The sequence below is a fragment of the Belonocnema kinseyi genome, chromosome 1 (genome assembly GCF_010883055.1).
Source record: "Belonocnema kinseyi isolate 2016_QV_RU_SX_M_011 chromosome 1, B_treatae_v1, whole genome shotgun sequence".
Classification (NCBI taxonomy): domain Eukaryota; kingdom Metazoa; phylum Arthropoda; class Insecta; order Hymenoptera; family Cynipidae; genus Belonocnema; species Belonocnema kinseyi.
Window position 1 is genome coordinate 2494612 of NC_046657.1, and position 27835 is coordinate 2522446.

General features: G+C 28.4%; 1 protein-coding gene across 1 annotated transcript in view; it reads right to left on the bottom strand.

The window, feature by feature from the left end:
- LOC117167135 (NACHT domain- and WD repeat-containing protein 1) overlaps positions 1 to 27835 on the bottom strand; it is an 898576-nt gene that overhangs the window by 113825 nt on the left and 756916 nt on the right. The gene's annotated exons all lie outside the window — the stretch shown is intronic.

Below are 27835 nucleotides of genomic sequence, written 5' to 3' on the forward strand. Positions count from 1 at the left end.
ATGGAATTTGGATAATTTACATTCAAAATTTCTTCCATTTCGAATATTTCGAATTTAAGACATGACTTCTGATCTTCAAAATAATCAAAATTTTAGAAGATTGATTTATAAATTTTTAGACTTGAAGAAATTTATTTATACATTTTTAAAATTGAAGGATCTTCATTTGAAAATCTTAAAAATTAAAAAACTTTCCATGATAATTTTGCAAAATTTAACTGTTTAAAAAACAAAAAATGTCCAAAATTCAATCAATTTCAACTGTGACTAAAAATTGCGATTAAATTGCGATATTCAAACTGTTCTCAATTTGTTGAAAATGTAGTTATTTGAATAAAGATTCACCTTTATTAGTTAGATGAAATTATATGGAAATTCATCTTGTTGGTTAAAAATTAAACTTTCTTGTAGAAAATTGTTTTTTTAGCTAAAAATTAAACTATTCAATTATTAATTGAAATTTTATTTCTTTGTTTTAAATACTGTCACTATATGGTTGAAAATTAGTTTTTTTATTAGAAAAATTATTTTCGTCGTTGAAAGTTATTATTTGAGATGGAAAATAAAACTATTTGGTACAAATTTATAAACTGTATTCAAGATTCTTATTTTTTGGTAGAAACATTAATATTGTGTGGCTAGAAATTCGTCATTTTAGTTTTCTTTCATTCCTTGGTTCAAAAGTCGTATTTTTTAGAAGAAATATTATTCTCTTGGCTGAAAATTAATGTTTTTAATTGAAAATAGAAGCATTTGGTTAAAAATTCATATATTTAATTAAAAATGTATTTTTTAGTAAAAATTTTTTTTTTCTTTGATTTAAATTAATATTTGAGATTGAAAGTTTATCTTTTCTTTAAATTTCAATTTGATTGAAAATGCGTTTTTTTAGTCAAAGATTATTTTGTTGTTTGGAAATTAATTTCTGAGATTGAAAACATAAACATTTAGGTAAAAATTGCTTAATTTTATATAAAATTCTTCTTTCTTAGTAAAAAATTATTTTTTTGTTTGAAAATTAATGTGAAAGATTGAAATTTTAACTTTTCGGGTAAAAATAGAACTTTCTAACTAAAAATTCGTATGCTTGAATTAAAAAAACCATTTTCTTGGATATAAAATTAATATTTAAGATGGAAAATACAACTATTTGGTTGAAAATTAATTGAAAAGTCGTCTTTTTCAATAAAAAATTATTTTCTAGGTTCAAAATTAACGTTTAAGATTAAAAATACAACTATTTGGATAACAATTCATTTATTTCATTGAAAATTCTTTTTGATAGTAGAAAAATTACTTTTCTGGTTAAAATCTATTATTTGAGATTGAAAATACAAGTATTTGGTTGAAAATTGATCAATTTTATTGAAAATTCATCTTTTTTAACAAAAAATGGTTTTCTAGTTTGAAAATGATTGTTGAAGATTGAAAAGATAACTATTTGGGTAAAATTTATCTATTTTGCTGACATTTTTTTTATGGTAGAAAAATTATTTTCTTGGTTAAAAATTAATTTTTGAGTTTAAAAATACGACTATTTGGTTAACAATTTATCTATTTAATTGAAAAATAATCTTTTCTGGTAGAAACATTATTTTCCTGGTGAACATTTATTATTGGAGAGTGCAAAACAAACTACTTGGTTACAAATTTATAAATTTTGATAAAAATTAATCTTTTTTTTTAACGAAATTAAGAGTTTGTGGTTGAAAATATATGTTTTTCTTCGAAAATCTAGTTTCTTTCGTTGAAAATTAACTTTCTTTTTGAAAATCAATCTATGTTCCGGTAAAAATTTCATCTCTTTTATTCTAACATGCAAATTTTTGGTGGAGAATTAATAACTATTTTCCTAAAAATTAATTTTTTATTTAAAAATTAAACTATTCTTATTACGATTGAAAGTTGATCTTTCTTTTTGTAAATACAAACATTTGGTTAAAGATGACTAATCTGTAAAAATTCATTAATTGCGATAAATTTGAAATTCAAAACTTAATTGTTCAATTTTAAATCTTCGAAATTCACGAAATTTCGAATTTAAATCATCAAAATGATACCATCTTTAATTTTTAAACTTAAAACTTGAGACATTTTTACTGATATATTATCAAAATTCAAAAGGCTTCCTCAAATTGTTTGATTTTAACGAATTAGCAGTTTATGATTCATCAATTTTAAATATTTACAATTAAAAGTTCTATAATATCAAAGTTACAATTAGTGATTCGCGAATTTTTAATAAGAAAATTGCAAATTATTCAATTTTCAAGATTTGTATGTCAGATTGGAAAATTAATACTATTTTAGCCACTTTTCGTGCTTACTAAGCGGGGACTAAAGTCCTACTTTTTACTCCCTCGGGAGTAAAAAGTGATCACACACAGAAATAATTAATATTACCAAAAATATCTACGATGCGAAAAATTCCTTTGAGTAAAAAAATATAAAGACAAACAAAACTGCTAATGAAATGAAAGCTTTTCGAGAAGAATTACAATTAGACTTGGAACGGGGAATTTTCGAAAAAGCTCTGATTCTGATTTAAAGTATGACATTTTTAAAAATAATTATAATTTTGAGTTGGTTCAGGAAAATTTCCATCCAAGCCTCAAAGGTACCCTATCGTGCACAATGAAATTTACGTCCGTTAATTTCACTAATTGTAGGAGCACGTTTGACCTGGATTCATTTTCCGTTGGAGCACTCAAATAGTTGAAAGAGAGAACCGGGCTCATGCTGTTGAAAGCGTGTGCGTGTTCTTCGTAATCAAAATGTGTATGTGAAATAGTGTGTGTTAAAATTTGTGTGTGAAAAAGTTTGTGTTAAAATCTGTGTATGTGTGTGTGTGTGTGTGTGTGTGTGTGTGTGAAAATCTGTGTATCCGAGGATCGCTGCTTTTATCTACCAGCTGGCAAGTACATACTTCAAGCCTAGTAATGTACTTTCTCGATTATTTCCATGTCCCTGAGCTGATATTTCAAAGAAGCGCTAGAGAAACCAACAACATTTTACCTTTTTGTAAGAAACTGTTCATAGATCTCTGTCATTTGACAATACAATCTTCAAAGGTATTCTCTCCCTTCTTCTCCTCTGCTCTTATCTTTAGTTCTCTCATCTTTTCCCTTATCTCTCCGCCCTCTGCCGTTGCCCTCTGCCCTTTGCCCTTTCCCTTCTCTCCCACCATCACTTCATTTGTCTTCTCTCTCCTACTACGTCTTTCACCTTTTCTTCCCTTATCTCTCCTCTTCTTTCTTCTCGTCTGCCTTCTCTTATATCATCACCACTCCTGTCTAGTCCCATTATCTTTTCGCTCTTCTCTGCTCTTATCTTCTGCCTTCTCGCTTCTCTATTCTATCCTATTCTTTTTTATATTCTATATTCTTCTCTTCGCCCTTCCTTCTTTCCTTATCACATCTCCATCCCACTACTATATACTACTATCTACGACCATCCTACTACTATCTTCTACGATTTTCTCTCTCTTCTCTTTCCTCTTCCCATCCCTTATCTCTTTTCTTTGTTTTTTCATTCTCTGTTCCTCTAGTATCCTCTCTACTCTTCACTCTTCTCTTTTTATTACTCTTATTTTTGCTTTTTTCTCTTCTCTCATTTTCCCTTCTCCCCTTATAAGCTGCCTTCACTTCTCTTCAATCTTCTACGATTTTTTCTCTCTTCTTTTTTAACCTAATATTTCCTTCTCCTTCTTTTCTTCTTCCTTATATCTTCTCTCATCCTTATTCAGCTCTACTTGCTTTATCTTTCCTGTCTTCTCTGCTCTTATATTTTGTCTTTTTTTCTATCCTATTCTATTTCTTTTCAATTTGCTTTTTCCCTCTCTTTTCTCTTTCCACCCCTTACCTCTTCACCCCTCTCTCCGCAATTTTCTCCTGAAAGCTCTTCTCTACTCACTTCTTTCGTCGTTTTTCCATTCTCATCTCCTATAGTATCCTCTTTTATTATTTCTCTTATCTATTTTTCATTCTCCCTTTTCCTTTTTTCTCTTCGCTCCTTTTCCCTTCTCCCCTTATAACCTCTCTTCACTTCTCTAATATCATACTTCTCTCTTCTCTTCCCTCTTCCATTCTCTTCCCTAATTCCTCCTTTTCTCTCCTCCTTCTCTGTTACTTTTTTGTTTGGTTTTATTTGCTTATTTATCTCTTTGTCTCTCTATTTCTCTCGCATATTCCCTCTCCACTTTCCTTGATTCCCTCTTCTTGTTTCTCATCTCCTAGCAGCTTCATTCCATTTTCCTTCTCCATTATCTCTTTTCGAAACTCTTTTCTTCACTTTTCTTTTCTCTTCCGTTATCTCTTCTATTATATTAACTCTTCTATTTACTTTTCTCTTATCGCTTCTTTTCACTCTTATCTTCTCTATTCTCTTCTTTTGTCTTTTCCCATCGACCCCTGTCTCGGTTCCTCTTCCCTTCTCTCTTCTCTGCTCTTATTGTTTGCTTTCTCTCTTCTCCAGTCTCTTTTTCGCTTTTCTCTCTTTTCTCTTATCCCTCCCATCTTATTCACTTTCACTTCTCCCCTTATCTACCCTATGCAATTCTGTCTTTCATGACTTCTTTGCTTTTCTCTTTTGTCTCTTTTTCCTCCCTTTATCTCTTATCTCGTCTCTGCTCTTCTCTTTTCTCATCCCTTTTCTCTATTATGCCTTTTCCTCTACTCCTTCCACGTCTTCGCTCTTCCCTTCTCTCTCATTTCCACCCTATAATCCATCTCCTCTTATCTTCCCTATTCTCTTCTTTTCCCTTTCTCCATCCACCCCCGTCTCCTTACCTCTTCTCTTCTTTCTTCTCTGCTCTTATTTTTTGCCTTCTCTCTTCTCGACTCTCTTCTTTGCTTTTCTTTTTTCTCTCTTATCCCTTCCTCTTTCTTCAGTCTGAACTCTTTCCTTATATACCCTATTCAATTCTGTCTTCTATGACTTCTTTTCTCTTCTCTCTCTATTTTCCCCTATTCATCTCTCCTCTTGTACCCCATCTCTTCTCTTTTCTCTACTATGCTTTTTTCTCTACTTGATTCTCTTTGCTTCTATTTTGTCTCTGAGTCTCTTCATTTCATTCCTCCTCTTTCCTATCTTTATTCCATTTCTTTTCTCTCCCCCTCATTTTTTTCTTACCTCATCTTTCCCTTATTTTTTTTTAGGGAATTCTATTCTGCCTTCTCCCCTCTCTTTTGTATATTATATAACTTGTCTGCGAGACATTATTAAATAATTTATATTTATATAACTTGTCTGTGAGATTGGCAAAAAACATAATATAAATATAATAATATTCATAAAGAACTAATTTATAATTTTGTGCGTTCGTTACTACAATTTGCTTACAACAATAAGGATGAAAGATAGAAATTTTCCAAGCTATACCACTTTATTCTATTGATCGCCAAGCATTCACTTACCTGGAACAAAAAAGAAACTGGGTAATTAAAAAAATTGTATGAGCCTTCGGTAATTATTAACACGCGAGCATTTTTTTTATATTTCAAACATCTTTGAATGTGGAATTTTGATAACAAATTTTGTTTATTGTTAATTTAACAACAAAATTAGAATTTTTTAGTTTCAACTTTTCGGAAGTATATATTTTTTAACGGATTTTCGATTTATCAAATAAGCTCTTATGCCTCTGCTAAAATTATTTAAAAATAATTTCCAGTACTTAAGAATGATTTCAAAAAATTATTTAATACGCTATTAACAAATTGATATAGAAAAATTAGTTTTCAAAGTTGCACAGTTTAGCTGATTTCAGTCCAGAGTTTTTGTATGAAATGTGAAATAAATCATTGTTTCATTACGAATAATAGAAAATAGCTACGATTTGACAATTTTTTAAACAATTCTCACATACAAATTGACGTTTTGGCTATTTTTAAACGAATAGTCTTAATTTTGTTTACAAAGTCAATCAGGTATTTACTCACGATGATTCTTAGCTATGATAATTTTTAAATTGATAATTGTGTTCAATTGTTTAAACAATATTTATAAACAAATATGGTGTTTCGCTGTTATATAATGAAGAAGACCATTTTGTTATTTAACAAGTTGTTTAAATAATTAATAATTGTTTTACAATTAAAAAAATATCGTAGCAAAAAGTCATAGAAAAGACAATATAAGTCGATCAAATAAACAAAAATTAAGCATATTAGTTGAAAAATAGTCAAACACTGAATTAATTTACAGAAATTCTTTAAATAATCAATAATTCTTTTAAAGTTTCAGAGTATTGTTATGGAGAGTCATATGTACGACATTTTTAGTTGATTTAGTTAAAAATGAGCCAATTCATTAAAAAATAGCCGAACTTGGAATTTGTTAATGAAAATTGTTTAAATAATTGGTACTTCTTATTAATTTGCAAAGTAACTTAGCGGAGAGTTATAGCGAAGAAATTATAAGTTGCTTTTGTAAAAAAGGTTGACTCTAATTTGTTGAAAAATAGCCAAGCATTAAATTTGTTTAGGAAAACTGTTTAAATAATTGAATATTATTATCAATTTTCATAGTGTCGTGGTAAAAAGTAATTAGAAAGGCATTCTTAGTTGATTTCGTAGAAAAATAGAGAAATTTTCAACGGTCATCCTTCACACGTTCAACAGACGTGGTCGCCGCGTGAAACTCGACGCAGAAACGCTTGGACATTTTTAGTTCTATCTTTGGAATCCGTGAATATGTTTTAATTTGGCTTGGTGTAAATTGAAGATAAGATTAAAAAGATTAAGTTCTGTAATTTTTAGGTTTTTTCGCCAATTTTTCTAGGTCCTTAGACAAGTTGAAGTTAGGATTCAAAATCCAAAAATTGTCGGTGGTCATCTTTCACGCGTTTTATAGTCGTGATCGCCGACTGTAACTCGACGCAGACACGCTTGGGTATTTTTAGTTATATGTTGAAAACATGTAGAGATTAAAAAATTTTTTTTGGCACGGTAGAAGATAAGATTTAAAAGATTAAGTCCTGTGAATTTTAGTTTTTTTTCTACAACTGTCCTAGGTCCTGAGACGAGTTGAAGCTCGAGTTAAAGTGATGGTTTAAAATCCGAGAAATTGTCAAATCTTATCTTTTACACGGTCAAAAGAGGTCATTATCGATTGAAATTCGACGCAGAGACGCTTGGAGATTTTTAATCATGTCTTGAAAACCTAAAGATATTTTTAAAGGTTTGTAGGCTTGAATAAAAGATAAGATATAAGAGATTATGTCCTGTTCATTTTCTAATTTTTTTTCATAATTTGGCTAAGTCCTGAGACGAGTTGAATGTCAAAATCCGAGAAATTGTCGGCGGTCATCAGACTGAAATTCGACGCAGAAACGCTTGGACATTTTTAGTAATTACTTGAGAATCCGTGAAGAATTTTTAAGTTTTCTTGGTTTAAATTACAGACAAGATTTCATGGTTTACGTACTGTAAATTTTTAATTTTGTCTAAATATTTCCTAGTTCCTCAGACGAGTTTAGGTTAGGGTGCGAAATCCGATTAAATGTCGATGGCCATCCTTCACGTGGTCTACAGAGGCGATCGCCGACTGAAACTCGATGCAGGCACGCTTGGACATTTCTAGTCATATCTTGAATACTTGAGGAGATGTTAATATTTTTTTGGCTTGAATACAAGTTCAAATTTAAGAGGTTAAATCCTGTAAATATTAAACTTTCTAATTGAGGTACAAAATCCGAAAAATTGCAGGCGGTTATCCTTCAAACGTTTACATAGGTGATCGCCGACTGAAATTCGACGCAGAAACGCTTGGACATTTTCAGTCACATCCTGGTAACCCTAGAAGATTTTTTTTAGTTTTCTTGGTCTAAATTAAAGATAAAATCGTCGACAACACATCCCGTAAATTTTAGATTTTTCACACAATTTTCCTATGTTCTGACACGGTTTGAAGTCGCAATACAAAATAAGACAAATTGTTCCATTTTTTTAAAACTTCTCGCGTGATATTTTCTCTTCAAATAGTCAGAAATATCTCTACAGTGGGCCATTCTACGTGGAATTTCATAGGAATTCTAACTATATTTTTTTTTTAAATATCTGCTTCAGATTCCAATCGAGTTATCGTCTTTCAAATTCATCAGTAATATTTATCGCCGCTATAGGTGTGTAGATAACAACCGGTACCGTGCATCTTTATATATTTTTGTTATTGTAAAAGCTAAAGCTAAAAATAAAAGTGAAATTTTTTCTGTGTTTTATGGTCCCCATAGCTAAAAATAGTCAAGTTATAACCAATATGGCTACCATCCAAGCGAGAATATCCATAAAATCCGACACTGGCATTTTTTACGATTGGGTTTCAGAATCACAATAAAACAGTAATAGTATTATTCATGTCGTGATACGAATTCCATAAGAATTAACATGGTTTTCCGCATAGTAAGCGAAATTTCTCCCGGAAATTAATTCGATGGACTTCCATTGTGGCATTTAATACCCGCACCGCACCACACATGTCAGAATATAATGATGGTGATAGAAATAGCTTCTATTCATCAACGGAATATGCAAACTAGGTCTGATTTTGACGATTACTCCATCAGATTAAAGTCAAATTAAAGCGATGCCTTTCATCAAATTTCAGTATCAATATTAACGAATATTGTTAATTATTATTTTATAACTAATAAATATTCTCTACCACAGAAATGGATTTAAAAAGATGTAAGCAAAATGTTCCCAAAAAAGATTTAATTTTTAACCACGATTAATTTTCAATTTAATAGCACAAATTTTTAACCAATTTTTTGAATTTTTGCCTAAAACTATAACTATCACAAAAAAGTAACATTTTCAACAAAAAATGGGAATAGTTGAATTTTCAATCGAAGAAGAAATTTTTAACAAAAAATTTGAACTTTTAACAAAAAAAGATAAATTTTCAATCCAAGAAGAATAGTTAAATATTCAGTAAAAAGACATTTTTTCAATGAATGTGATACATTCTCAACTGCAATAATAAATGTTCAACTAAAATAGTTAAATTTTGAACCCAAAAGATAAATTTTAAACTGAAATGATCAGTTTTTAATTGTAATAGTTTAATTTTCAACTAAATAATTGGATTTTTAGCCAACAAAGATAAGCTTTCAACCAAAAATGGAATAGTTTAATTTTCAGTTTAAACAATTGATTTTTAACAAAAAAAAAGGAATTATCAACCAATAGAATTTAATAAAAAAAGACGCATATGTAACCGAATATTTACATTTTCAACAAAAAATAAATTGTCCATGAAGAAGATTAAAGTTCTATCAAAAAAGTTGAATATTCAAAACAAATTTCTTAATTTTCAACCAAATCGTTAAATTTTCAATCATAAATGCAAAATCTTGATCAAATAGATAAATTTTCTATTTAATTGTAAAATGATCAAGCGAAAAAGACAAACTTTTTACAAAATAGTTGAATTTTTAAGTTAAAAATATAAATTTTCAACAAAAATAATAAATCTTCAACCAAAAAAAAATTAATTTTCATTATTTAAAATCCTTTCACATACTTTGAAATCTATTTAAATCTTGTTATCTCTTAAAATCTATTTACACAATTCCCTAAAGCTTTTGAAATGTTTAAAAGCGTTCAAAATTCCTTGTCATTTTTAAAAACATCCAAAAAAGTTTTTAATTCTCTGAAATGTTTTCAAATTGTTGAAATCTATTCCAAATTACTTTGGATTTTTAAAAATTCCGTACAATATTTAAAATCCTTAAAAACATTTTTAAATGTCTTGAAATTTTTCAAAGATCTTTAAAATTCCTGGCATGTTTTAGAAATACCCAAAAAGTCATTAAATTTTCAAGAATATCCTAAGAAATTTGTAATCCTCTGAAATATTTTCAAACTGTTGAAATCTATTCCAACTTCCTTGGAATCTTTTAAAATTCCCAAAAATATTTTGGAAGTTTTAAGATCTTCGGAAATCTCTTGAAACATTTTTAAAGAGTTGAAAATTCCTTGGAATTTGAAAGAATACCCAAAAAAAAGTTTTAATCCATTACGTGGAACCTTTAAAAATATCTTAAGAGATTCAAAACCCTTTCAAAATATTTTGAAATTTTTAAAGCTCTTTAAAATTTTTGGCACGTTACATGAATACCCTAAAATCTTTTGAAATTTTATCAAATAATTGGAATCCATTAAAAGTACTTGGGAATATTCCTTAAAAATTTTAAAAATACCCTAGAATTTTTAAAATTCATTGAAATCCCTTCCAACTGTTGAAATTTCTGTCAAATTCCTTGGAATATTTTTAGATATTCTGAAATATTTCAAAACATTTTCAATATTCTAAAAAACATTGAAAAATTGTAAAGCTCTTCAAAATTCGTAGCAATTTTCAAAATTTTTCTACAATATATAAAACCATTTCAAATAATTATAAATATAGCTAATGTGGAAAATTATAAGATCAGGGATAAATGAAATTTCTCGTTTTGCTTGATGTATTTTGAAGAATAAATAAAGTAGGTTATTAAATAGACGTCGCAAAAATTCTTTAATACATAGAAGTCGTTCACCAAGTCGCTCTTCAAACGCAATTCTGCAAATTAATTAACTCATTTTTTTTCTATCATCATGATTATTTGAAAAAAATGAAGAAATCTTCTGCCGTTTTATTGCTCACGTTCGTGAGTTTTGTTAATTGCCAGGGTAAGTATAATATAATATTACAATTAATGTCAATATTAATCGAAAGCATCCATTTTGAATTGTTAATTCCTATTAAAGTTTTTAGACATAAAAATTCTTATCATTGCACAATAAAGAGAATTTCCGAAATATTGGTAAATTTTACAAGGAATACAAGGAATTCACCGAATTTAAAGAATTTATGGAATCTAAAGGATTTGCGGAATTCAAGGAATTTACGGAATTCACGAAATTTACGGAATTCAAGGAATTTACTAAATTCATGGAGTTCAAGGAATTTACGGAATTCTAGCACAGAATTATCGAAATTCAAGGAATTCGCAGAATTCACGGAAATTAGGGATTTCACAGAATTCTCGGAATTCAAGTAATTTACTACATCCACAGAATTAAAAAAATTTACAGATTTCGAAGAATTTTAGACATTCACAGATTTTAAGGAATTCCAAAAATTTTAGGAATGTATGGAATTCGGAGAATTTTCGGAATTCAAGGAATTCGTCAAATTAACAGAATTCACGGAATGTAAGAAGTTTTTGGAATTCGAACAATTCAAGAAATTCACCAAATTGAGAGAAATGAATGGAATCAAAAGAATGTTCGGAAATCAAGGATTTCAAAGAATTCAAGGAATTTACCGAATTCAAAGAATTCAAGGAATTTATTAAATTCTCAAATTCCTAAGAATATATGAAATCCAAAGAATTTTCGCAATTCAAGTATTTCATAGAATCCAAAGGAATCTAGGAATTGTCGAAATTCGCAGAATTACGGATTTGACAAAATTAAAGGAATTTAGGGAATTTACGGAATTGAAGAAATGCGCAAATTTACGGAATTCGCGGAATTAATTGAATGCATACAATTTACGAGATTAAGGGGATTTAAATAATTTACGGATTTAATTAAATTTCCGCAATATATGTAAGGAATCCAAAGAATTTGCGGAATCAAAGGAGTTTACTGAATTCGAACAATTTAAGGAATTAATCAAATTCACCAAATTGAAAGAATTTATGGAATACAAAGAAATCAAGGAATTTTCGGAATTCACCGAATTCAAGGATTTGACGAAATTCAAGGAATAGAAGGAATTCATGAATTAAAAAAAAAAGGAATCCTAAGAATTCACGGAATGCACGAAATTCAAGGAATTCATTATATTCACAGAATTTATGAAACACACGGAATCAACAGAATGCATGTAATTTATGAATTTCACGAGATTCGCGGAACTTATGAGATTAATGGTATTCAAAGAATTCATGGAATTAATGAAATTTTCACAATATAAGGAATTCAGGGAATTCAAGGAAGATTCATGAGATTAATGGAATTTACGTAATTCTTAGAATTAATGGAATTCAAAAACTTTATAAAATTAATTGAACTCCCACAATTTGTAAAATTCACGGAATTTAAAGAATTGACGGAATTCATTAAATTCACGAAATATAAAGAATCTACAGAATTCACCGTTTCAAGTGATTTACAGAAATCATAGCATTCAAGAGATTGCATGGAGCTTATGGTATTCGTAAAATTCACTAGGTAAATGCAATTCATGGAATTCATGAAATGTTTAGAATTTATGGAATTCACGGACTTTAAGAGATTTGAGGAATTCATGGAATTCATAAAATTTATCGAACTTAATTAATTTACGCAATGCGTGGCTTTCACGGAATTTCAATAATTTACCAAATTTGCAGATTCAAGAAATTGAAAGAATTCATGGTATACACGGAATACATGGAATTGGCGGAATTAATGAAATGCATGAAAAAATGGAATTCCCTGAATTCACAGAGTTTGTTGAATTCACAGAATTCATGGAATTCGCGTAAGATAATGAATTCACGGAATTTAACAAATTCAGCGAATTCACGGAATTCTTGGAATTTTTTTTTATTCACGGAACTTATGGAATTCAACGAATTCACACGAAATTTAACGAATTCATGAAATTCAAGGAATTCACGGAATTCTCTCATTTAAAAACTTCAATTATTTCGTGAAATTCAAGGAATTCTCGAAATTGTTAGAACTTAAAGAATACACAGAATTGAAGGATTTCACGGAATTTTCGGACCTTTTCAAATTTCATGAATCCGTGAATTTCTTAAATTCTATAAATTCCACGGATTCCATAAAATTATTGAATGCCGTGAATTCCATAAAGCACGTGAATTTCTTTTATCTCGTGAATTCTGTACATTCTGTAGATTTTACGAATTATATAAATTTCGTGAATTCTGTGAATTCCATGAATTTCATAAATTTCGAAAATTGCATAAAATTCATGCCAAAACAAATTTTTAAAAATTAAAAATTCTTTAGCATGATTTAAAATACCCAAAAATTCATTGAAATTAAAAAAATGTAATTTTTAAAATCTTTTGAAATATCAGAATGTTGAAATTTATTTTAAATTCCTTAAAATGTTTCAAAATATCCTAAAATATTTAAGAAGTTTTAACATCTTCAAAAATCACTTGAAATCCTTGGAAATTCCTTTGCGTGTTTATTAAAATCCTAAGATTTTCTTATTTCTTTAAAAGCTTCTCAAATTGTTGAAATTTATTCCAATTTCTTTGGAATCTTTTCAAATGACCTAAAATATTTCAGAATTTTTATAATCTTTGAAAAGTCCTTGAAATCTTTTTAAAACATTAAATTTTTTTTAAAAATACCCTAAGATTTTTATAATTCTTTGAAATCGCATCAATCAATTAAAAACTATTAAAAAATCTTCGCAATGTTTTGAAATACCCAAAAATTTAATCTAATTTGAAAGAACTGAAATTTAAAAAATCCTTTGAAATATTGAAATCTATTGAAATTTCCTTAAAATCTTTTAAAATATCCTCAATTTTTTAATACGTTTTAAAATCTTTTAAATCACTTAAAATTGATTGAAATGTTAAAAAATACCCTAAAAATGTTTAAATACTTTTAAATACTGTAAAAAATTGCAAACTATTATAAAATCTCTAGTATGTTTCAAACTCACCGAAAATTCATAGAAATTAAGAAAGAATTATATCCCTTGAAATATCTTCAAAATGTTAAAATATATTTCAAATTCCTTATAATCTTCAAAATATTCTAAAATATTTCAGAGGTTTTAAAATCTTTGAAAATCCCTTGAAATCTTTTCACACACTGGAAGATTCCTTGGAATCTTTTTTTTGGAGTTTTTTAAATCATCCCTAATTTTTTTTAATTGACTGAAATCCTTTCAAATAGTGAAAATCTATTCCAAATTCCTTGGAATATTTTAATATAACCTAAAATATTTTAGAAGTTTTATAATCTTTGAAAATTCCTTGGAATTAAAAAAGACGTAAAATTGTAAAATCATTTAAAATCCATTAAAATGATTTAAATCTATTACAAAATTACATAAAATCTTTAAAAAAAATCATAAAATATTAAAAATCATTTAAAGTATTTTGTAATCTCTTGAAAATTTTTTAAGTTCTTTAAAATTTCTGGCAGATTTTAAAACACCCGAAAATTCATTTTTTGAAATCCTATAAAGTCTATTTCAAATTTCTTTGAATATTTTTAGATACCCTAAAATAGTTCAAAAGTTTCATAATCTTTTAAAATTCCTTAAAATTTTATGAAAATAACCTAAAATATCCTATATTATTTTTAATATTTTAAAACATTTTAAAGGTCTTGAAAATTCTTTGAAATTATTTTAAGAAATAACTAAAATAAATAATATCCTTTGAAATCACTTCACATTTTTCAAATCTATTAAAAAATCCTCGAAATATTTTTAAATACCTGAAAATGTTTCAAATCTTAAACATTTTGGGGAAATCCTTTCAAATCCGTTGGAAGTTTTTAAAGGTTTTTAAAAATTTCTTGACAGTTTTAAAAATTCTATAACATAACTTTAAAAAAAGGAGAAAATAAAAAAAAATTGAATTCAATAGCGAGTTGATTTATTGATACAAACGTGGCTAAAGTAATATTTTAATTAAAAAAATATTATTGAAGAAAAAATTGTTTAAAAAATCCAGGCTTAAAAATGAAATTTAATGTTTATCAGTTTTCTTATTAGTATAAGAATTCGTTGTTTTATCAGGGTTCCAGGTCCAATCGACATTATGATATTATTATTTCGCAGAATTATTTTAATAAAGGAAAAAATCTGACATTTCTTTCTACTTTGGATGTATAGACAATATATATTTTTATCATTTGCAAAGAATTCAAACCGAAAATAAGAAAAACTTGAGAGACGTCTGCAATATTTAAGATTCGATTTTTCATCTTTTGTGATAGGTCGACCAGAGATATGATTTTCTCATAGGCAAAAATTCTTGTTTGAAATTTATCGAGGGGCACAGGAAATGGAGTCGAGAATATTGCAGCTGCTTCGGAAAACCGATATATTTTACTACAAATTTCATTGGCAGAAAGTAAATATATTTGTATTTAAATGTTATGGAATTGTGATGAATAAGAACGAAAAGAATAAATATTTATATAGTTTTATTTTTTAATGAAGTAAATAAATTATGAATAATCGAATAGATAAAAGAACAAAAAAGCACGGATGCATTACAGCGATACAATCTAGAAATAAAGTTTCATAGAAATAAGCCAGTTTTTAAATTTTTCAAAAGTTAGGACGATTTAAATTTTTTTTATTTTGATCTCAAATTTGTGATCGAGAACTGAAATTATTCACTATTTTGAATTTTCTAAAAAATTGATCCATTTGGATTAAGATGTTCAAATTTTTTTATTTGGACCTCAAATTTTTTATCAGAAATCCAAAAAACTCTTATTTTCTCAATCTTGTGGAAATGTGATAAATTATCGAATTTTCAAAGATTTAAATTTTCAATATAAAATTCGCGTTTTCCTGAAAATTTTAACAGTTGAAAATTCAAGAAAAAACGACTTTTTTATTACAAAAAAGTATAAAAAATTTTGATATCACGAAAACCTGAAATTCTTCAAATTTTCCGTAATGCATACATTCTCTGAATTGCCTGGTTTCTCTGAATTCGCTGAATTCTCTTACTTTCCTGAATTCTCTGAATTTCTTTAATTCTATTAATTTTTTTTTAATTTTTCAAGTACTTGAATGTGGTAAATACCTTAAATTCTTTGCATTTCTCGAATTTTCAAAATTCTTCGAATTCTCTAAATTGTTTCAATTGCTTTAATTCTCTGAATTCTTTCAATTATATGAAATTCCCTGAATTCCCTGGATGAAGTAAATTCCTTGAATTCATGCAATTTCATGAATTCCTTTTGTTCTCTGAATTCTTTCAATTCTCTGAATTTCTTTTATTCGCGGAATCACTTTAATTCCATGAATCGCCTTCACCTGAGTTATTTTAATTCTTGTAATTTTTCTAATTCCCTGAATTTCTTTAATTCTATGATTTATTATAATTCTCTGAATTCCTTCTATTGCCTAACTACCATAAATTCTTTGAATTCCATTAATTTTCGGAATTGCTTGAATTCTATAAATTTTTTCATTGTATTTTCTGACTTTCCTTAATTTTACTGAATTACATGAACTCTCTGAATTTTCTCAATTCTCTGAAATTCTTCAATTATTTTATTTCTCTTGATTATTATAATTTTCCAAATTCATTGAATGCTTTGACTTCCCTAAATTTTCTAAATACCTTAAATTTCTTTGATTTGAAAAAATCCTACAATTCTATGAATTTCTTAAATTCCCTGAGGTCATTCAATTCTCTGAATTCTTTCAATTCTGCACATTCTTTCAATCTTTGGAATTCCTTTAATTCTCTGAATCCTTTTAATTATGTCAATTCTTCTCATTCGTTGAATTGCTTTAAATCTCTTAATAAGTTTAATTGTCTGAAAATCTTATTTTTTTTAAATCTCGTGTTTGCTTGAATTCCTTGGATTCTCTAAATTTATTTTTATTCTCTAAACACCTTTAGTTCTCCAAATACTTTGAATTCTCTGAATTTTAGTTCTGTGAACACTGTAAATTTTTCGAATTCTCTGCATTCCTTGAATTCTCTGAATTTATAAAATTCTTTGAATTCCTTTAATTCTCTGAACAACTGAAATTCTTGGAATTCCTCGAATTCGCTGAAATTCTCGAATTATCTGAATACATTAAATTTTCTGAATTCATTTAATTCTTAGAATTCCTTTAATTCTCTGAATTCCTGAATTCTCAGAATATTATGAATTCCCTGAATCCTCCGAATATTTTTAATTCTCTGAACTACTTGAACTACTTTGATTCTCTGTATTCCTTTAATTCTCTAAACTCTTTTAAATCTCGGAATTCCTTCAATTTTTTTAACTCCTTAAATTCCTTTAATTCTGTGAAGTCCTAGAATTGTCTGAATTTTTAAATCTCTAAATTCCCTGATTTCTCTATTTTTTTTTTTTCGAATTCTATTTATTCTCCAAATTCCGAATTCTCCTAATGACATCAATTCTCTAAAATCCTTATATTATCTTCATGCACTAAATTCAGTGAAAGTATCGAAATTCCCTGAAATCCTTGAATTCGTTTAATATCTCGAATTTGTTAAATATTCGGAGTTCCTTGCATATTCTGTATTCATTGAATTTTCCCACGTCTTTCTTTCTCGGAATTTTCGAATTGTTAGAATATTCTGGATACTTAATTCTGGGAATATACTAAATTCCTTGAATTCTTTATTTTTCCGAATTCTCTAAATTTTTGGAAGATTCTACCTGAGTTCTCGGCATATGAAAAATTTGTGAAATTCCTTAAATTCAGTGAATAACATATATTGGATATATTAAATATTGCAAATTCCTTTAATGATCTGAAACTCTTATTTTGATGAATTGCCTGGATTACTTCTTCAATATTCTGAATCACCTAAATTTTTAGAATATTCTGAATTTATGAAATTCCTTGAAACGTCTGAATCCCCTGGATATTGTAAATTTCTTGAAATCTTAGAATTCTCTGAATTCCTTAAATTCGTTAAATATCCTGAATTTCTCGAATATTATGAGGTCCTTGAATATTCTGAAATACTTGTTTCTATAAGTTCCCTGGAATCCTAGAATATTTTGGATTCCCGGAAGTGTCTAAATCCCCTGAATTCCTCTAAATTCTTTACATTATTTTTCAGACCTGGAATTCATATAATTAAAAGGATTTAGTGTAATTCAGATATATAAGAGTATTTATAGGAATTCAGAACATTTCAAGAAAGGAAGAAAAGAAGAATAAGAAGTGAGAAAATTCACTGGCACATTAATAATAGGAAAGTTATAAATTCATGACTCTGGTAAAGTAAACTTATTTATTACGTATTATAAATCAGAAACTTTGAGTAAGTCGAAACCAGAAGAGAAAATTCAAAAGTTTTGGCAGTAACTTTAAAATGAAGTTAAGCAGAGCAGTTCTTCATTTTGATCAATCTACTGAACAAAGGAACGTGGGAAAGTTTTGATGTTCTCAGTTCTCTAGATGCTACTTAATTCTGAAATGAGAAAATTTTGCAAAACTTTCTTGACTTAAGGGATCTGTGCAGAAACTCAAGATACTTTAGTCAAATAAGCCCTAGTAAAAATATCTTCAAGCAGACTTTGTTTTTAATGAGGTCTTCATGTTCATTTTTTATGCTTCTGGGATTTTGTTGCCCCGGGCAGAAATACTTATTTTCGGTCATTTGCGTCATTCTATAACCTAAAATAATTTACCCCATACACGAGCCGATTCTGCCCCAAACCCTAGCCAACCTAAAACCGTATCCCAACCGAATTGATCCCGTACCCTAGTTGTCTTTACACCATACCCTGGCAAAATTGTCTCCGCGCTCTAGCCGAATTTGCACCACACCCTAGCCGACTTATCCCCCTACTCTAGCCAACCTACTTTACACGGTACCCTAGCTAATTTTACTCCGAGTCCTAGCAAAATTAAATTAGTACGCTGGCTGACTTTACTATATACCCTAGCCAACTTTACCTCGTACTCTATCCAGATTTACCCTATATCCTAGACAAATATACCCCGTACCCAAGCCAACTTTACTCCGTACCCAATCTAACTTTACTTTATACCCTAGCCAACTTTACCCCGTACCTTATCCGACTTTATCCCATACACTAAAATAATTTACCCCATACTCTAGTCAACTTTACCCCGTTCCTTATCCGACTTTGCCCCATACCCTAAACAAATCCACCCCACAGTCGAGCCAACTTTACCCTGTACCCTATTTGATTTTACCCTAAATCCGAGCTGACTTAAAGCTGTACCCTGGCCATCTTCACTCAATACCCTAGTCAACTTTCCTCCGTACCCTATACTACTTTACCCCATACCCTAGCCAACCCTAACCCGTACCCTAGCCAGCTTTACCCCGTACCCTTTCTAATACTACTCCCAACCCCAGTGGACCTAAATCCGTAACCTAGGAGAATTTCTTCGTACCCTAACTAACTTTACTCCGTATCTCATTCGACTTTATCTCATACTCTAACCAAATTTACTTGATATTCGAGCCAACTTTATCCCGTACCCCATCTAATTTTACTCCATACCCTAGCAGACTTAAATGCGCACCCTGGCTGACTACACTCTAAATTTTAGACAACTTTACCCCGTACCATATCCTACTTTACCCCATGTCATAGCCGACTTTACCCCGTACCCAAGCCAACTTTAACTTGTACCCCTACCGCCTTAACTCTGTACCTTAGGTCACATTACCCCATACCGATAGTACGGTTACAGTGATTTTTAAATTGAATATGAGGCATTAGTAATTGTTAATAAAAGTAATATAAACAAATACCTTGGTCTGGCATTTCTTCGTAAAAAAGCCAGGATGTCGGGACCAAGTCATCAGAATTTAAGCTTACTTTTTGTTCTCTTAAGGAAAGTGAATCAAATTTGAAAAGAAAATTATTAAGTGTTGAGAAACGCTAAGAAGTTTGAAAAATTTAATATTATGTTTGGGTATTTCCCAAAGAATGAAAAAAATTTTAAAGGAACAATCATCAATTTTTGAGCAGATCTAACCATTTTTAAATTAATTCTTAGAAGTTTTTACTGATAGAATATTATTTTTTTTTAATTTACAAAGGATTGAAAAAATATGACAAGATTTAGGATTTTAAGCTTATGTTTAGGGATTTCCCAAAGAATTGAACATTTAAAAAGAACAATTACGAATTTTTAAGTCAATCTAACAATCTTGTCATTATTTTTTATTTTTTCCTGGAAGGATATTTCAAAGAAATAGTATCAAGAATTGAAAAAATCTAACAAGCTGTATGGATTTAAGGTTATGTCTGTGGGTTTCCTGTTGAATTGGTCATTTTAAAAAGTAAATTCAGAAATTCTTGAGCAGAGCCAATAGTTCATTATGTAATTATTAGATGTTTTTACTAGAAGGATATTTTCAAATAAAAGAGATCAAGGATTCAGAAAATTTAACAAGCTTTGAGAATTTAAGGTTATGTTTAGGGGTTTTCTGAAAAACTAGATATTTTAATAGAAAAATTATCAACCCGTGAGCGGAATTAACCATTTTAAATTCATTTTTAGATGATTTCATTAAACTGTAAGTATATTCTAAAAAAAGTACAAAGAGTTACGAAAATCTTACAAGCTCTGGGGATTTAAGGTTATGTTTGGGAGTTCATCAAAGAAATTGGATACTTTAAAAGAAAAATCATCAATCTTTGAGTAGAGCTAATAGTTTTTAATTTAGTTATTAAATGTTTTTACTGCTGGAAGGATATTTTAAAATAAAAATCACCAAGGATTGAGGCAATCTAACAAGCTATAAGGCGTTAGGGTTATGATTAGAGATTTCCCAGAGAATTGGATATTTAAAAGAAGATATATTTTTGAGCACATCTAATAATTCTTTATTTAATTTTTACATGATATTACAATTTAGTATAATCTTTTACGATTTAGGGAAATCGGGTATGTATATTAAAAAGTAGTATAGTATTTATTAATAATCTATGAAAAAGTTACATTGGAAAATTATTATAAGTTTCAAAAAACTTGTAAAAGTTAATGTGATATTCAAAAATCTCTAATCAATCATTTCCATGAAATGACTTTAAATTTTGATGACCCCCCCCTTTTGGAGCCCCAAAAATGCCCCAAAAAGCCCCAAAAAACTGAAATTGAATGGTTTTAAGTATTTTTCAACTAATTAACAATTGTTTAAACAATTTATTTTTGTTTAAATATTTTTTTTTGTACTTATTTATTGAAAGGTAGATTTTTTATGTTTGATTGGACAATTAATCATTTTTAGAAATAATGATATTTGTTTCAAGCATTTAGTATTCGTTTAAACAATTTATTAATATTTAATTGTAACTTTTTCTTAAAAAGAGGTATAAAACTCTAGTTTAAAAAAAAAAATAGTTAGCTTTACTGCTTATTATTAAATATCGACTTCACTTAGATACTAGTAACTTATTTTGTAATTAATTCTTATCTGTTGAAATAAATTTTGTTTGTTTAAACAATTTTTTTCGAAAATAAATGTTTGAAATTTCTGTTTTTCTGCAATTATTGTGGTAATATGTCATTGTAAAAAGCAAAATTTTTTATCTAAACCATTATCGTATTGTTTCATAAATTTACTAAATATTAATGTAACATTTTATTGGAAATTGTGATTCAAAAATCTGATGTATATCTCAATTCAATTAAATATATCGCTTATTGTTAAATATGTAAACGTTAAGCAATTGCTTTAAATAACTAATGTTTTTTCATAAAATGTTTTACATTGGTCATGAAAATTTTTTTTTTTTAGTAAGACTTTATTCTATAAAAATTACATTCAATTTTGTCGATCTAAAATTATTTTTATAATTTTTTCCTTTAAATCATCCCCGTAGGCAAACTCGTTTGTCCTCTGAACGCTCAAAGTAGGTTTTTTTTCTTTATGTTGATACCACAGAATAGCTCTTAGTATTCTCAAAGGAATTAGAAATTTTTGTATTTTTTGAACGTCACTGGAAATTAAAGCACAACATTTTGCTCTCAAAAATGAAAAATTACCAGACTAATTGCAAAAAACAGAATTATCCAAAATTTATTTTCGAAAAAAATTATATAAACGAACAAAATTTGTTTATACAAATAAGAATTTATTACAAAATAAGGTACTAGTATCTAAATGACGCAGATATTTAATAATAAGCAGAAAAGCTAACTATTTTTTTTAATAGAGATTTATACCTATTTTTAAGAAAAATTTACAATTAAATAATAATTAATTGTTTCAATAAATACTAAATGCTTGAAACAAAGAGCATTAATCCTAAAAATATCCAATTGTTCAATCAAACATAAAAAATCTACCTTTCAGTGAGTGATAAAAAAAAAATTATTTAAACAAAAATAAATTGTTTAATCCATTGTTAATTAGTTGAAAAATACTTCAAAGCATTCCACTTGAGAAAAAAAAAATTTATGGCAAAAAAGGGAAAAACAGAGCATTTATGTGTAAATTTTTGGCAAAAATGCCATTTTCAGTTTTTTGGGGCATTTTTGGGGCTACACAAGCGGGGAGGGCATCAAAATTCAAAGTAATTTAATGGAAATGATTGATTAGAGACTCCTTAATGAATTCTTTATATCCTCCGCAAGCTTAGTTTAAATCCAGAAACCTGAATCTCATTGTTCCGAAAACCAAAATTTTACCATGTTAATTTTATCGGATTTTCAGAGCCTTTGCGGCACTTCTTATTATTAACCGATTTGGCTATTTTTTCCTATTTTTTCCGACATCCACATGAAATGGGGGGAGGGGGGGGGGTGGCATGCCCTCTAATCCAAAAAAAATTTCAACAGGTATGATTTTGGACCACCCTAATGTACACGCCTCTTTTCAATCGTTCAAATCCATAAAATCTTCGTAAAACGTTCATAATTCTTTGTAAAACATTAAAAAATCCTTTAAAATATTTTTAAATCTTTAGAATATATTGAAACCTTCTAGAATCTTTAGTAATGCTTTGTAATCTGATGCTAAAAACCTGAGTGGTAAAATCCTTGAAATTTGTAACTAATAAATGTTATATTTTGTAAGTTGAGTATCATAAAAAAATGTATACTTTAGCCAATTATTACCACTCTTGTCTTAAAAACAAAACACTGGAAAATACGTGTCCATACATGAATCTTAACCAGTTTCGCGGGGAACACGAAGTTCTCCGATTCACATCGTGAGGCCAGATTCAAATTTTTTGATATAGTGTTTTGCAATCTCCTCAACTGAAGATTACAATTTCTGTTAGCGTCTATCACAGAAAATAAAAATATCTTTTATTACCTTACACTTTCTCTTAGACTATATTAATTTGTAGAATACTTATATTAACTTTTATACCTCAATCAATTAATTTCTATAATTGCTTTTATATTATTTGAATATGTCATTATCAATTTCTCTTATTCTGCGTTTTAATACATAAAATATCAATCTTTGCTACTGAATATACCAATTCTTGTTCTAAAGATATTAGGTTTTCATATTCTAATTGTAAAGTTTCGTAATTACGTTGACAATAATTTTTATTTTTACATAATTTCCCTAAATCGTAATCGATATATCAATTATGAATATTGAAATATCAAGTATTATTATAAAATTTCTTTCAGTTTGTTTTTACTAAAAGGATATCTTAAAAGAAAAGTCACCAAGAGATGGGAAAATCTAAGAAGCTTTAGGAATTTAAGGTTATGTTTGACGGGTTATGTTAAAGGGATCAGATATTTCAAATGAAAAATCATCAATTCTTGAGCAGAGACAGCAGTCCTTAAGGTAAGTTTTAGATGTTTTTATTGAAAGGATATTAAAAAAAAATCATTAACGATTGAGAAAATCTAAAAGCATGAAGAATTTAAGGTTATGTTTAGGGGTTTCCCGCAGCATTGGTTATTTTAAAAGAAACAATCGTTAAGTATATAGTAATGACCTGCAAAAACGTAATATTTTTGTTCTTGTCTCACCCCCCTTTTTCTGCCATTGAGTGCAAAAATAATCGTACATATTGAGGGACAAAATACGAAACGTAAATTTTTAAAATTGTGTAATAAGTAATTTAGATTTTACTTGAAATATTTCAAAATTACAAATTGAAAATTTTCAAAAATATTTATTTACGCTATTTTATTCGTCATCAAGTACAAAAGAACACCGCTGGAAAGGGCTGGCGATGATAATCCGGCGATCCGTCAGCTGCGTGGGGGGAAGTTGGAAAGTGGGGGTAGAGCAAGCAGGTAGGAGGCGATCAAATAGGTATCGCCCGATCTTAATTCGCTAAAAAGTGTTAATTTTTTATTGTTGTAAAAATAACAAATCATTCACATAAAAGCAATAAGTATGGATACCAAATTATTATATGCATCACTGTAAATAATTTTAATTTCATTTGATTTATAATGCTACCCTTAAAAGTATAAACACTACCCACTCTAGGGGGCTGTAAATTTATAATATGCTTTTTTTAATATACCTTTGATATTATCGACCATGAATGATTAAATTTACCTACTCTAACTTCCACAATGCCCCGGCGACACGTTTTTTAATTTAGAGTATTCTTCTTGGAACTTACAATTCCGGGAATTTGCTCAGTTATGTAACCCTATAAGTAACGTTTTATCGAGAATAAGGTCCCATTGCATGCGAAAACTAATATATAACATGGTAATACTGAAATCGTGATGAGCTATTACTCACAGAATTTATGTTCTTCGGCTCGATGGTTCGGGTTCAAATTGCATTTATCGTCGTAAGCTATATATTCAAACTACTCCTGAAAATTGAAATTCGCTTAATGACTCAAGTTCTACCTATCGTACATTTTCCCCGATAGGTGAAGCAGAGCAAGTCTTTAGCTGATGTTACTCCGTTCCACAGCTGACTTTGCTCCATGCTTTAGCCAACTTTATCCTTTACTATATTCGACTTTACCCCGAACTTCATCGTACTTTAAATCGCACTTTAGCAGACTTTGCCTCGTACTTTGGCCAACTTTATCCTGTACTTTAGTCGACTTTACCCCGAACTTCAGCCAACTTTAACTGGTACTTCAGGCGACTTTACCTCGTACTTTAGCCGACTTCATCTTGTTCTTTAGTCTAATTTACCATAAACTTCAGCCAACTTTTACTCGTAATTTAGCAGACTTTACCTCGTATTTTAGTCGAGTTTACTCTGTACTTTAGTCGTATTTACCCGGAAATTCAGGCAACTTTAACTCGCACTTTAGAAAACTTTACCCTGTAATTTAGTCTACTTTACCCCGAACTTTAGCCAACTTTAACTTGTAATTTAGCTACCTTAATCCTGTAATTTAATCGACTTTACCCCGTACTTTAGTCAAATTTACCTCATATTTTACCCGACTTTACCCTTAACATAGCCGACTTTACCCCGAACTTCAGCCGACTTTACATCGTGCTTTAGCCGACTTTACCCCACACCTAGACCTAATTGTGTAGCTAAAGACAGAAACACTCATCTATCCGCAAATTCTCATATTCACATAAAATAAATTACTTTTTATGATTAAATTTCTAATCTCTGTTTGAGTTTCTCTTAAGGGAGAGTTTAATAATTAAGTAATAAGACAAAAAATTGATTTCTCTTATTTTGTTCTTTTGATCTATTTTATAAAATAAAGAAAAGTGCAAAAAAAGTTATTAGTTTTGTCTTTAACTTTAAAATAAAAAATAAAATAAAAAATTCATTGAATTATTTCAAGCAAAAGAAATACATTTCCAATCCATTTATAGTTACATTTTTAAGCAAAAAAATATATTTTTTAGAAGAAAGTCGAATTTAAACCAAGATACATGAATTTTTAAACAAATGGTAGAATTTTCAAATAAAATAGATGTATTTCCAACTAAAAATGGAAAGGTTAACTAAAGATATGACTTTTTAACTAAAATGATGAATCTTCAATTGAAATAGTTGGATTTTAAGTAAAAAATTAATTTTTACTGAAGAAAAAATAATTTTCAACTAAATAGATAAATTTTTGTCTAGAAGGATGAATTTTCAATTGAAATAATTAAATTATTAGTTAAATCAATTAATTTTTAACCAAAAACCCCTGAATTTCAGAAAAAACAGTCATATCATTCATAAAAATGATGAATTTTCAACCTTAATAGTTAAATTTTCAGTTAACAGAAATTAATTTTAACCGAAAAAAAACGAATTTCTGACAAGATTTTAAAATTTTTAATTAAAAATATAAATTTTCAACCGGAGGAGTTAAATTTTCAGTTACAAATGTGATTTATTATAAAAAAAACTAATTTTTTACCAAGAAATAAATTTTCGACTAAAATTATGAATCTTCAATGGGGAGAGTTAAAATTTCAGTTGAAAAAACTGATTTTTACAGAAAAAAATTCCAACCAAAGAAATGAATTCTCATCTAGAATGACGAATCTTTAACTGGAATAATTAGATTCTTAGTTTAAAAAATTTATTTTCAACAGAAAAACCCGAAATTTTGATAAAATAGAGAAATTTGCAACCAAAGGGACAAAGGTCAATTAAAATCTTCAACTTTTCGTACAATAGGACAATTCTTAGAGAAAAAAAAAAGATTTTTTACTCAAAAAAGAAAACAATTCTATCCAACTTGCTGAACTTTCAAGCAAAAAAAAAAATAAAGATATTTCTGTAAAACAGTTAAATTTCAACCCGAAATACGAATTATAGGCTGAAAAGTTGATTTTAAATCAACCTGTAAAATTTTTAACAAAAAAGAGGTATTTTTGTACCAATAAACTAGTTTTTTACACAAAAAAATGCAAAGTGATGCTTTTTAACGAAGCGGTTGAATATTTAACCCAGTAGGTCAATTATTAACAAGAAAGATAATTTTTTATGAATAATGTAATAGTAAATATTTTAAAGAAAAAAGCTTTAATTTTGTACAAAAAAAACAGTCGAATACTACAATAAGGCGAATTTTCAACCAAGAAAGGTTTCAATTTAATTTTCAACACCGATATATGAATCATAAGAAAACTTTAAATTCTCAGTGGTCAAATGAATAATAAAATTTTTTACTAAAAATATAATAGTAAGGTGGAAGAGAAAAAAAATAAAATTGCAAGATTTCATTTCTAAAATTCGCTAATTTTTCTCTGAGCTTTAATCTTTGAAGACCAAACTCTTGAAATATTTTTAACCTAAAATCAATTTTATAAATCGAATAATTAAATTTCTTATTAGGAATAAAATACTAATTTCTATCCTTGACTTTAATTTCATATTCCTGTCATAGGAATTCCACGACTTTTGCAAGATTTTTTACAAATTTCCTTAATAATAAAATCCCTTGATTTTCTCATAATTTCCAGGTCTTCTCTAACCTACGACCACCATTCAATTTTCCGTGAATGAAATTGATTGGATTTTATTGGATTTAAAAAAATAGGATACTCGTTTCAGTAACAAGGTAAAAGTTGCGAACGATTGCTGGTTGCATACAAATATGATTTAAGAGTGTCACATTTTTGTTCTCTAGTTTGCTTCCTATTCAAAGTTTATTTGTTTTCTCATTCCGGATTGATACCCTCCTCTGTGTACGTAACGAACAGTTTCATTATTTGTCGTATTTCCAAACAAACTTTAATCTTCATGAATGAAATATCCCTTTCTGCATTCAATTGGATCATATATTCTATTATTATAATTTAAAATCAATATGCATAGACACACTAGAAACGATTTCTATACCCATGCGGCATATAGAATTAAATTTATTTGAAATCACATGATGCAAATTAAATTGTGGTGTTTATTTTTTAAGGAAATTATAGGGTGCTGCAGATAACTTCTTTTCACTACACTGATACCCAGAAGGACTTTATTTTTTAGAAAGTTAGTCAATGCAAAAAAGGTGGTTAAAAAAATCAATTGGGATGCGGGGGATCCCAACCGAAATAAAGGAAAGTAAAATTGCATAGCGGAATCAAGAAACTGAGAAAGAAATTAGAGAGATTAAGGCGACGAATAGAGAAACCGATAGGCAGGATAAAAAATCAAAAAAGCACGATGAAGAAACTGAGAAGCGAGAAAGAGAAACTGAAAAGCGGAACGGAGATACTGAAAACTGAAAGCGTGGTA